At 33.0% G+C, this 13385-nt stretch overlaps 1 long non-coding RNA gene across 2 annotated transcripts in view; it reads right to left on the reverse strand.

Moving 5' to 3' along the window:
• The window catches only part of LOC141415046 (uncharacterized), an 88061-nt gene that overhangs the window by 14709 nt on the left and 59967 nt on the right, over window positions 1-13385 (reverse strand). For both annotated transcript variants that reach the window (XR_012440074.1, XR_012440075.1), the window contains one exon: window positions 12293-12370. This is a non-coding gene — a long non-coding RNA (uncharacterized lncRNA). The remainder of the gene's footprint in view (window positions 1-12292; window positions 12371-13385) is intronic.

Below are 13385 nucleotides of genomic sequence, written 5' to 3' on the forward strand. Positions count from 1 at the left end.
TAGATTCATTGCAGCTTTTTTTCTATTAGTTTCAAGTAAAACTACAATAAATAATCTCTTAATAGTGTCCAGAGAATGATATAAATAAAATATCTCTCCCTATTTATCAATCTGTGAGGATATGTATCTTTCTTTTGTGATAGAGTTATCAGCTATCAATCATAAATAATATCAGGCATATTCATCACCTATTTAACAACTGTGGCTTATGAATTGTGCTAAAAATTCTATTTATGTGAAATAAATTATTTTCTCACATAAGTAAATAAGTTATTTTACAAAGCAAAAGATTTATTTTATCACCCATCTTCCACCAAAGATCCTAAAGTATTTTGTATTTGCCTAACATGCTAACATGCTACTACTAATTCTCTAAGTCCAGATAGCTGATTTCATTCTATTTTTTCTATTTTTATTCAGCAGCGTTAACCTTACATGACATACTTGTGAGAGGGAATAAATATTTCCATCAGGTATAAATTTTTTCTTTTCTTTTCTTAGTGGTCAGAAAAAAAGATTTGGGGCTGGAAATGACAGAGCTTTTTGAGCTCAATTGTTCTATACTTGAAACAGTTTCATATTCATAAAAGATTTGCTTCTAACTTAAGATAAAAAATAGCAAACAGAAACAGAATGACAGAGAAAAGTGCTCATCTTAAGGTGTACTCTAGGTAGCAAAACAATCATTGTAGAATAAAAACTTACTTCAGCCATTATGAAATGTTTTATATTTTTCTGTGGTAAACAATCTTAGAGTCAATGCCTCCTGTCACTCAGTGAAACTGATGTTGAATAAAAATCTTGGATATTTCCATGTACTTTTATTTTCTATATTTGCATCATGGCCAGAGCCAGATGACTGTGCTCTTATGAAACACAAAAATAAATTACTGATGAAATAATCTCGGGCATTTTAAGCAGACATAAATTAATATTGTCCATTAAAAAGCTTAAAATGCAAACAAAATATAAGTGTAAAGCTAAGACTCTTGTTGTTATTGGATACCTTTGAAAAATATTTTGCAATATTCTGGGAATTAATAAATATTGGGGAAGGCACTAACTAATCAGCAAAGTCAATAATAACTGAGTGAAAGAAAGTTTGGGCAAAAATTCTGTGTAACTAATCCCTCTAAATTCCAAAAGTGGTAAAGTAACCATGTATTTATAGATACCGCTTACATCCTGTCTGGATGGATCTTTATTGTTCTGAAGGTATGCAGAGAAGTCTCTATATATTTGGGAACATAATTTACACCTGTCAACAAATAGTTTATTAACACTGTTGAGGTTATAAGCAGGCAATTGATAGTGCCACTATTTTTTGCCCAGGTCTGGAACCAATTGACAGAAAGATAGAGTTAAGAGTAATGTTAAGTGTTTGCTTTATTATTGATACAACCCAGACTGATAGATAGGCCTTATATATGGAAACAACTGGGCTTGCTGATTCTCTTTCACACCCCTCAGGTGACCTCAGTCTTACCTTGATCCTTCACACATTAGGACAAATTTGTAGCTCAGAACAAATATCCAAATCCTGAGTGAACAGAATCAAAAAGGGATGGAAGCACCAATGTGTATTGACTTTTAAAAGATTAGCTTCACTCATTGAGAAATATAAATGAGTGGCTATCATTACTCTATCAGGCAACATATCTTTTCCTAAGTATATAAGAGAAGAAATCATATTAGTGTCTAGTTGGAAATAGGAAATAAGTGTCACTCTTCATAGCAGATAATTTTCCTTTATATTTTATAATCTAGCACTCACTTTATAAATTTTTCCCTTGCAGTGCTGAAAAATCAAACCCAGGGCCTCATGTATGCTAAGCAAGTATTCTACCACCAAACAACACTCCTGTCCCTAATTTAAGATTTTTATTTTTGTGAGGCACTGGGTTTTGAACTCAGGGCTTTATGCTTGCTAGGCAGGCGCTCTTACTACTTGAGCTACTCCACCAGCCCACCTAATTTAAGACTTTTAATGTAAAAACATTATTGGAAAATATAATAAATATTTATATTATAAACTTGTGTGTTGTCGACTCAAAGAAATTATGTGTGAGGTGATACATTAATTATCCTGATCTGATCATTACATATTATATTATACATGTATTGAAATATTACTTTTCCTATAAATATGTACAATTAATGTTAATTTTAAAATAAAATAAAAATCCTCATTTGCTAAAATACCTGTTTCCTTATGCATTTATATATATTTAAAATATAAATATATGTATTTATATTTTTATTTAAAAATTTTGAAGAAAATTATGAGAAATATATCTTAACTCACCATATTGAAAGGAAAATGTATATGAGAAATAAATACATGAAATCAAGAATTTACAACAATAATTGTTTATATGAGTAGGCCAGATTTTCCAAAAGTGTCTTAGTCAAATTTTATACTCTCCTTGGATGAGAGTTCAGTTCTGAAAAGTACTTTTTTATAATATGACATATTTTTCAGTTGCAATACATAACAATTAAGTGGCTTGTCAATAGAAAAGTCATAAATGAGGAATGACAGTTCATTCTGATGTTATTAATATGTGAGCCACTGAATCAGTTGATTCTGCGATTTTTGTCAGTCTAAGTGACATAATTGATTGGATCTACTCAATTTTTGGAATGTGTTAACTTAATGACTTTTTTTTAAAAGTAAGTTTATTATGTTTCCAAACCATAGATTCTTGCTAGAGAAGCAGTTTTTGAACTTAGCAGTATCAAATCCTCACAACTGTTCCAGAATGGTGCTAAAGTTTGCCTGCTTGAGGAGTCAAGTGAGATGGATGCAACCAGTAACCTGGAGGCAGACTGAAGCACAGACCTCATTGATAGACTGATGACTCAAAACACGGTGCTATTCATAAGACTGTTTGAACAAAACTTGCTTTTCTTGCCAAAATCTGAATTTAATGGCTTCACATCACATACATTCTCACTGCCTTGTTTCAGAGAGACATAAATTGAATCCTGTGTGTTAACTGAAATTTTCAAAGAAGGAAAACTTTAGTATAATCATCAGATGAAATTTTATGCAATAATATTATGCTTTTGGTTTCTAAAAGTAATTTCTAATGTATACACGTGCACACATATATAATGTTTTAGAGTTGCTGGTCCATTATTTGGTATTAGTTCATTTTCAATACATATTAAATTAATTAATACATGAATAAGTAAGTACAAAATAATATCAATTCTCTTCCATGATATAACCATTAGGGAAACTATAAAGATTTGCTTATTTTTATTGAATCTATGAGTGAACAGTCCCAACCACTAGAGGCCCAATCTGTTCTCGAAAATTCTGGACAAATAAGCCTCTCTCCCTACCAGGTCATTAACTATAACGTCCTCCCTCATGGATCTCCAAACAACTTGGTCATGTCCAGCTAAGTCTTTTGTCAGGCAGTGGCTCATTTCCTTTTCATTGCCAAAAGAACTAAAGCATCTTCTATTTACTCTTTCTGCAGTACAGAGTTTAATTCCAAAGATTTATACAAAAAAAGACTGTATTTTTGTTCAGGTATTTCTAATACAAAGTCCTTTATCACCTTGCCTTGCTCTCTCTTCACTGGGGATTATGGCAATAGTTCTGAACAAAAACCTGAGTAGCCATCATGGTGAGATGAAAGAAGTCACTGTCAGGGTTGTGATTTCATAGCTTGGGAACAAATTCTGAGGATTCTGATCATTGTCTGCAGTCTACCCATTTTAAGTGCAGAACACATTAAATCTCAGTTGTGATTTTATCAGAGGTGGATACATTTTAACTTTTTTTTCTTTTTTTGTTACATAGTTACTAAAATATTTACTTCATAAAATTCAAAATATAAAATTAAACTCAGCTGGGTGTCAGGGACTCACCCTGGAATCTTATCTACTTGGGAAGCTGAGATCAAGAGGATTGCAGTTAGAGGCCAACATGAGCGAATAGTTCCTGAGATTGTATCTCCAAAATAAGCAGTGCAAAATGGACTGGAGGTTGTGGCTCAAAAGGTAGAGCACCTTCATTGCAAGCTGGAGGCCCTCAGTTCAAACCGCAGCTCCCTCCCAAAAATAAAAATTAAAACAAAAATTACTCAAAATTTAAAATTGGTTAAAAATAGTTCAGATATTAAAAATGAAATATCATCATATTAGGTCATTAGAAGTAGTTTTGCATAGATATGGATAGACATAAATATGACTAGGTATGTATTTATTCTCTAGTCAGTGTTCCACGTTAACCCCTAATCTCTCTAATGCCGATTTTATCCTCCCTTTCACAATGTGCTCATCACAAAAGATGAGATTGTTATCTTATTGTTTAAATGTATATTTCTATGATTACTAATTAAACATTTATGACACGCATAATAACTGTTCCTGTTTTCTTTTTAGTGAATTTCCGTTTATATCTGTAGATTGTTTGGTTAAGGTCATTTTGTCTTTAAAATTGTTCTTAAACAATTATTTATGTATTAATGGCCTTAACTGTTTATAGTAAATGTGGCCATTTTCCCAAATTTAAGATGATTTTGATGTACAAATGTTTTAATCTTTACACAATAAAATTTTATGATTATGTAATACTTATGATTCTTTCTACCTTTATATCTAGTATTACAGAGGCCTTACCTACTTAGGAGAAAAACACAATGTTTTAAAAAATAGTGGTTTGCTTTTTAATTATTTTATTTACATATTTATCCATGTAATATTTATTTTCCATGTTATTTGTTGGATAACAGCCTAAGCAAAGTATTAAATTGTTATTTTTTTGCTAATAAAAGTGTTATACATATTTGGATCTGGTTATAAACTTCCTATTCAATTTAATTAATTAATTAATTATGAAAAACTGTATCGTGTTAACACCCAGTCTAATTTTCTGAACAATTTTAGCAAGTAATAGCAAAAATTGATATCATTTCTTTCTCCATGATGCAATTAAAATTATTGTCACTAGTTCATTCACTTATTCACTAAAGTTTTCATAAGTATCACTTGGCATTTATAATGCAAAGTATATTCCTTTCATTTGTGCAATGTTAAAAATGCCAATCAATTAAACTTTTGTTTACTTTCTGTTTCATTACTATTAAATAATAGGTGTTTATTTTTGTGAATTGGAACTTTGAGTCATAATTTCAAGCAAATTTTGTTGCCCCATAGGAAACAGTTTTTGAATATTTGATTTATAATTGTCCATCTCACTGAAATGTCTTAGTTAACAAGTTTTTAAGTGATTCTCTTAAAAAACTTATCTTTGCAAAAGTGAAAAAATCTTTCTTACCACAATTTATTCTGCTAATTGTATTGTTTTTTCCTTGGTATCATTGTTAAAGTATTGTATTGCTATGTTTTCAGAATAATATTCAATACAGACAGTAATGAGAAGCATCCTTCTGTTGAGAGTGATTCTATTAGAATGAACCCACCCCCAACTCAGCAAGAAATAAAACAAGACCTTACAGATTTAGTTCAAGAATGCAGAAATATATTCACATCAGAGAAATTTAATTATTTAATTTAACTCATCATATTAGTAGGACAAATGACATTATTTCATTAAATTGCACAAAAGTTCTTTGAGAAAATTCAATATTCTGTACAAAAGTTCTAGTAAATTCCCAATAAACCATTAGCTAATACTAATGGCCAGCAAGATGCTCAATGATTAAATACTAGAATTTTAGTAGACTAATATTGAAGAAGTTTTTACCTTTCTCTCCCTGGGTGCCTTAGAGTCCATGAATAAACTTCAGGGATTTTATGAAATAATTAAAGTTAATGTAAAATTGAGTTCACTTATATACATATTTCTTGAAGATGTACATTTTTCAGGAGTGCAGGTTGGTTCATGGCTCTAGTCACAATCTTTAACAGTTCTATGGCGAAAGTGTTTAAAAATGAAAAAAATGGTTTTATCACAATATAAACAGTTGCATTGTGTTTCCCACAGCAAACAAATGAAATCATTATAATTCTGACTTTCCTTTCAGGTATTAAGTGTTGCTACTTACTGCATCTGCTACCACAGAACATTGTCATACTCATTGCCTTTCTTATTCTCCAAGTGCCAGAAAGTCTTAAAGGAATGTTAGAATTTGCACCAGTTTTGAAGGAGTGTATTTAGTACAGTTAGCAATACAGACAGTGCAATATAGGATTTATATAGAGTGTGGCTTGCAGCTATCACTGGATTGCTTGTTTGAAAAGTCCTGGTCATTACCCAAATTGCAACTCAAGTGAAGTTGTATAGCAGCAAAGTACTTATAAAGTCTCCTGAAAGCAGACTGTGAGATAAATTTTAGTGACAGGAAGAAGAAGTTTGGGTAGAGCTGTGATACAGCTAGAAACCAACTTGGCCTTCTCCATAGGGAGCTGGGAACAGTGGGGCCAACATAGCCCAACAGTGTTGTTATACGCCCGACCAAAATGGTAAGATTCTTATAACCGTGCCTTAATCAGCCATTGGATGTGGGCAAGGTAGCTTTGTTCATCTCTGGCACTCCTTGAAGGGGCTGACAATGCTTTCAGTCATTGAAATAACAAGTGACTCTTTCAAAAGGAATCTGAGCAACACATCTCTGTGTCCATCTATCACAACACTGTTCTAAGTCTAGACATATATGTTACGGGATCATTAATCTATTGGTGTAGAAGTGGTGGAAGAGGAGAGGTGGTGGGTGGAATAAAACATATGCAAATGAAAACACAGTTAATTTTTTTAAAATGTATTGTTGTGTTATTAATTGTGGGAGTACAATGTGGCATTTACAAAAGTTCTTACAATATATCAAATATATCATACTTGCATTCACTCCCTCCACCATTCTTCTTTATCTTCCCTCCCCTCCTTCATGGAATAGTTTCAGCAGGTCTTACTTTTCCATTTACACACAAGTGTATACAGTGTTTTCACCATATTCACTTTCCCATGCCTATTCCCCACCATCTCCTTCCTCCTACTGGTCCCACTCTCCCCTCCAGGCAGGACCTGTTCCTCTCCCCTGAGCTCCAATTTTGTAAAAGAAAAAAATGATATTTTTGCTTATTTAAGATAGTTATACAGGGAGTTTCCTTGTGGCACTTTCATGTATATATGTATTATAGCCCAAATGTGTTCATCGCCTCTGTTTTACTTCTTTCTACCTTAGTCCCTTTCTTATAGTGATTTCAACAGGCTTAAAAATTCTGTATTCATTCTCATAGAGATACATCAACCTTATTCACCTTCTTATTTTCCTTCTTTTACCCTTCCCTCTAGTGTGACCTGTTTTTCATAATATCGCCACAGGTAATCTTTTAAGGCTAAGATCGAGTACATATCTTTAAATCTGCATGCTTTGTATCCTGAATTTTTGAAGAGACAATGATGAATGAATGAATTATTTTGCTTGAGAATTGTTGCCTTTCTTTCAATCTAGTACAGTTTTCATACAAGGGTCTTAAGAATGATCAGTTGAAATTAATCAAGAAAACATGTTGTTTACAAGGATGACCAGAAATTCAATACTCTTATTTCTGAATCAATAAAGAATTGAGGACACAGAAATTATGAGAATGTCATGAGTAAAGTCAAAGCTATAAAAAGCCAATAATACCAACATTAAAGGTAACAGAGCTCCAGAATTAAAAGATGAGTGAAAGAGAAATTATGATAATGAAACAGCAAGTATACATGGTGAATATTTAGTCAATATAAAATACCTAAAGATATGTGTCCATGTGTCTTTTCATGTACAATTACATCAGTTCAGTAGGCAACATGTACCAATCATTTTTTCTACTATTTAAAGCAACAGAATTTAAATATGCCTGTGGGGAGGTATTTTATGTGTTCATTTTGTATATAGTAAGACAAATTATAGTCATAGCTTTTCATTTGGAACTCCTGTTGGTAACATTGTGCTTTATAGAAGGAGAAAAAAAATCTGGATGCATTCAGAGACAAAGTAAGAAGATGTAAACAAGGTCTGACAGCATAGTGAGCCAAATCCTGCCTTGACAGGTGTTGCATGGATACCAACACCATTGTCATCAATGGAGCCCACTTCGGAGCCCCTTCTCCACAAGCTCTTCCAGAGGACGAGTTCCAAGGGAGGTTTGGGGCATCTGCCCATTTCTTTCAGGATGCCTGCAGCTTTCTTTGTGAAATTTGAATAAAACTAAGGCTATCTAATTATGTAGTCAACTGTTTTGGTTAAATGTCTCATTCCTTGTTCTAATTATCACCAACCCCAAAGGGGAGAGCTTCAATTTATAAAAAGCAAAGAGAACAAGGTTAACTTCCCCTCCCAAACCAATTCATAGATGAGAAAACACACAGCTGGAAAGCTCAACATATTTAACTGCAGTGTTTATCAGTGTAATTTCTGTTTTTCTCAATAGAAATGCACTCAAAATTAAAACACTGCTTGAGAAAAAGAAAATACATAGCCACTAGATTTTGCATAATTTGTATGCTAGAAATTTGAGTTAATGAACTTGAGCTACCAAAAATGAAATTGTTAATGAATCTAAAATTGACTAGAAATTACATTTAAAGCAATTATAAAATCTTGAAAACCTATTTTAATACCTAATTAAACTTTTCTTTGCTGTACTGGGATTTGAACTCAGGGCCTTCACTTGAGCCACCCTACCAGCCCTTTTTGTGATGGTATTTTTGAGATAAATTCTTGTGAACTCTTTGCCTAGGTTGGCTTGGAAACTTGATCCTCCTGATCTCTGCCTCCTGAGTATCTAGGATATCAGGCATGAACCACTGGCACCCGGCTAAACTGTTTCTTATTTATTCTGTACAGATAAATGTAGTAACTCCTTGATAACTATCTCTCACAGCCTAATACATATTGCAGCTTCTATAAATAGATCCAAGGGCAAGTTGTACTTTAATTTCCAACCCTCAGCTAAGTATGGTCTTAAATGCTTTCTTGCATTGTAATGACTTTCAATTCTTAAGAATTTTTGCTGGACACCAGCATGATTTTTACAAAGTGTATCTTATATTCTAGTTTGATCAGAAGCAAGTAGTTTTCTTGTTGAGTAGATTCCTTACTTTATGCACATTATTTATTTAGTTAGTTTTATATAGCCCTGCAATTTTCAATTGATTAAAAATGTTCTTGTGAACTACTTCCTGAATCTTCTCTACATGAGTCCTCAGAACATCTTTTATCCCAATATTCTATAAGTGTAGTTAAATTTTTACTTTTTTTCTGAAAGTAGATAATTATATAATGTACTACATTTTGTATGTTATTATATGCTATTAAAGTCCATTATCTTTCTTAGGAGCCTATTTTTTCTCAAAAATTCTAAAAATCCAATTCTCTCAATGGCTTCCATTTACATGCTTCCATGTGCTTGCTAAGTAAAGTCATTTTAATATCCTTCTATCATGACCAATTCGTCTTATTTGCAATCATTGTCCAATTTTTTCATGTTTTAGATGTTAGTGGTAACAATTATAGATTTTTTTCAAGTCTTTCAACTTCCTTACTCAACCAATACCTAGGTATATCTGTTTTGCTGATTGGCCTCAATTGGCAAGACTACAATTCGAGGCAGAGAAAACCAGCATATGGAAAGTAGATAGGTACGCCAACATGGAGCATGCACATGGACGTGAACAATTATGGGCAAGAAAAAGGCATATGAGGTAGACGTGCATGGTATCCAGGGTATCTGGTGACAGAAAGTAGTTGCAAAGCCACGTAGGCATCACCAAAACTAATAGGGGTCTTGGAACTTAAAAACATAAAGATAGCTCATGGCTAAAGAGAAGCTAAAAAAATACAAAGGAGAATGCATGGTGACTTCTTTCTAAAGAGTACAGTATGGGCAGGGAGGCAAATGAAATTTCACAATGGTAAAACCCTACAAACACTACCATATCCAGGTCATGAAGGTTAACAATAATGATGCTAAATTATATTCATTGCAGATACACAATGAGAATGGCACTCTATCTCTGTGGTTGTATTAACCCATTTGTGCTTCTATAATAAATTGTAGACTAAATAATTTATAAAGAACAGAAATTCATTTTCTCACAGTTTTGTAGGCTAGAAATTCCAAGATCAAAGTGCTGACAGGCATAGTTCTCTAGTGGGGGCTCTTTGCTTTCCTTGCTGCTGCATTTTCAGGAGGAGAGGGAATGTTGTGTCCTCATGTTGCAGAAAGGGTAAGAAGGGTTAGAAAAGCTGTGTGAAGCTTCTTTATCCTAGGGCTTAATCCTTTTCACAAGGCAAGAAGACTTCATGATCAATTCAGCTCTTAAAAGTCCAATATCTTAGTATTAACCCATTGGCTATTAAGTTTTACCACAGACTTTTAGATAGCACACATCCAATCCCTATCAGTGATTTTCCAAATCAAAACTCTAACCATGAGTGAAGAAAACTGAAACCCAAACTGAGGAACAGTCTAAAAAGTACATGACTACTTTAACCCATTCAAGATCATCAAAAACAAACTCTGAGAAAATAAGTCTAAAGGAGCAAATGGGTCAATAGTTCTTTACTACTTATGATAAATGTGTCACGGAAAAGTGAGAGCACAAGAACTCTGTAAGAACTCTCTGGAACGAATACAGATCTGTAGAAGTTTTCTATACATATAAAAGTAGTCTAATGTAAAAGGTTAAGAATTATGTATAGAAGAAAAATGCAAAGGGCATCAGAAAAAGGTGCCAGAAAAGTCATCGAAGGTTAAAAAAACTGAGGTAGATGGTAGACCAACTAGCAAGCATTAGAAAGCGTTTTGGTCAGGATCAAGAAAACTATTTCTGTAGTGCACTAGGTAGCAAATACTTTTGGTTTTTATAGTTTCTGTCACAACTACCTAATTCTGCCATTATAACACAAAAATAGCCATAGATAATTCAAAAACAAAAGAACATCACTATTTAAATAAAATTTTATTTATAAAATCAAATTATGGGCTAGATTTTGCCTTGGTTATAGTTTATCCTCCCTGCTCTATAAGGCACTAACCTTACAGCAAAGACAATCCTGGGAATTGATATAGCAGCAGGGAAAGTAGGATGAGGGTTTAAGCACTAAGACTGGAATTTAAAACTAAGGATTGGTAAAAGGAACAGATGATTCTAATTATCTGAACAGTTATACAAATATGAAATTTATTGTGAGTTGTTGAATTTTAAAATTATGACCCCAAAGTCCCTTGATTGAAGAGAGGATAGAGAGTCACAAAGCCTGGGACCATTTTCCTTGACTGATACCTATAATACAGATGACTTTGAATTTCTCACTAGGCTTAGTCATACATTCACTCAATATTTAACCATGTTAATGAAACACCTTTTCTTACAAAATCCTTATAACCTATGCTCAGAAACCAAACAAATTCTTTCCTGAAGAATAGAAGGTCGACAAATGTCTACACTTGTATTCTACAATCAAAGAACTTAAGAATAAATAGGCTAATACTTCCTCAAAGATTTGATTAGTATACTGCCATGTTTTCTGAAAATGAAGGTATAAGTATGCTGGTGATTTAATATGCACATGGACTGAATTAAAACATAGATTCTCAGTTTAATATTGGCTTCTATCCCTTTGTTTTATGTTTTATGTTTGGGAATTCCTCTTTTATTCTCACAAACCATACAGTGCTTCTAGGAAGTATAATCTCTGAGAAGAAGAGAGCATTAAGATTTTGGTCTTCTGGTGACCAAAAATATTCCACCATCTTAATCACTATTTGATCTGAAGCCATGTCACTAGGAATTAGCTATTTAAAGATGCATTCCATAGGAGCTAGGTTGGAGCATAAATTTACCTTTCACAGTTAACACATTGGAACACATTCTCTGCCAACATAGTCACAATCCAACTCTTACTATTAACATGAGAACATAACATAAGCAGAGGAATTTGGGGAACATTGCTCAAATTAGGATACATTTCAATGATAGTCCCACATAGTCAGATATTCATGAGTGAGATCTAGGGCACACAGAGACTCAAAACAAAGAGAATGCAGGCTGGAGAAAAACTGGTACCTATTCACAACTGTGTAATCTGGATGAGTTGCCTACCATACAGATTGTCAGATTCCTATATTTTACTCATATTTATTAGATGATATTGTAATCATTAAAGCATTTCACAGATAAACTGTTTTATTCACTGTATTTTCAGCTTTCTTGGTATACTCACTACAGTTTTTCCTTTCTCCCATTTGCCAAAAAAATCACTTATACAGTTGACCTGTGAAATACATATTTTGTTGTTATTATTGCGGCAATTTAACTTACATTTTTAAAGCGGTGCCCTTGGTGGGAAAGAGGTTCATAGATTAAGAGCATCAACTTTTCTTTGCATTGCATGATGATCTAGAAAACAATAAACATAAACATTATATATTTCCTAGAAGTTTGACATACTTCAAAGTCAAGATAAACTGAACTGAGCAAGACCTGAGAAAGATCAGAGACTGCTATTTTGGGAAAATAAAACAAATTTATGGAAGGTCAACATGTTGTCAAAATCCAAACTAATTCAGAGCTGAACCCACAAGTCAGGATACATTGGTCTTATTACTTTACCAAACTAATATGTGTGTGTGTGTTAATCCCCCAATAACATGCTTTTCTTTTTTTTTTTTTTCTATTATATTCTCCTTTGTGGAGACAGTTATTGTTACTTTTCCTTTGTGGGTATTTTTGGACTTCTCTCATCATGATATCTGAGAAAAGTGACAGCTATTGTTATATAGCATTACAAGACTATATTGTAGTGGAGGAATACCCATGTAGTTTACAATCAGGACATGTTTTAGTTCTCAAAGATCTTAAGGTTAAAAACAGAGAAGTTTATGATGGCCAAATGGTGGAGGTCTTGAAATAAAATGTGTCTAGTACATGAAGAAAAAGCTACTAAATCTGAGAAAATGTCAAGAAGGAGGTCATGATACTTTTGGAGGGGTCAGCAGCTCTCAGGATGCCTATAGAACACCACTAGAAACTTTGTAAAGAAAAGTTCTATACCCGTGCTGTGGCTGTGCTGTCAAGAACTTAGCATTTTATATCTGTCTCTAAATATCATTGGTTAGAGTTAGTGGGGTATAGATTCTAATTACAGTTTAATTTCTAAGAAACTGATTATACCATATAAACCAATTTATACTCACTAAAATTCACTTTCCTCATGATTTTCAATCTGACAGTATAGTTTTAATTTTAAGTGTTAAATCAGACTTCAAGTAACAAAAAAAAATAACTCTAGCAAAAAAAATAGGACTTACTGGCTGAGTGCTAGAGTTTATTATAACACTAATTGAATTTCTTTATAACTAAACTTCAGGAGAGTCAACAGTACAGGCATCTTTGAGATGCTTGCTAGCTGAAT

Source organism: Castor canadensis, chromosome 12 (genome assembly GCF_047511655.1).
Source record: "Castor canadensis chromosome 12, mCasCan1.hap1v2, whole genome shotgun sequence".
NCBI lineage: Eukaryota > Metazoa > Chordata > Mammalia > Rodentia > Castoridae > Castor > Castor canadensis.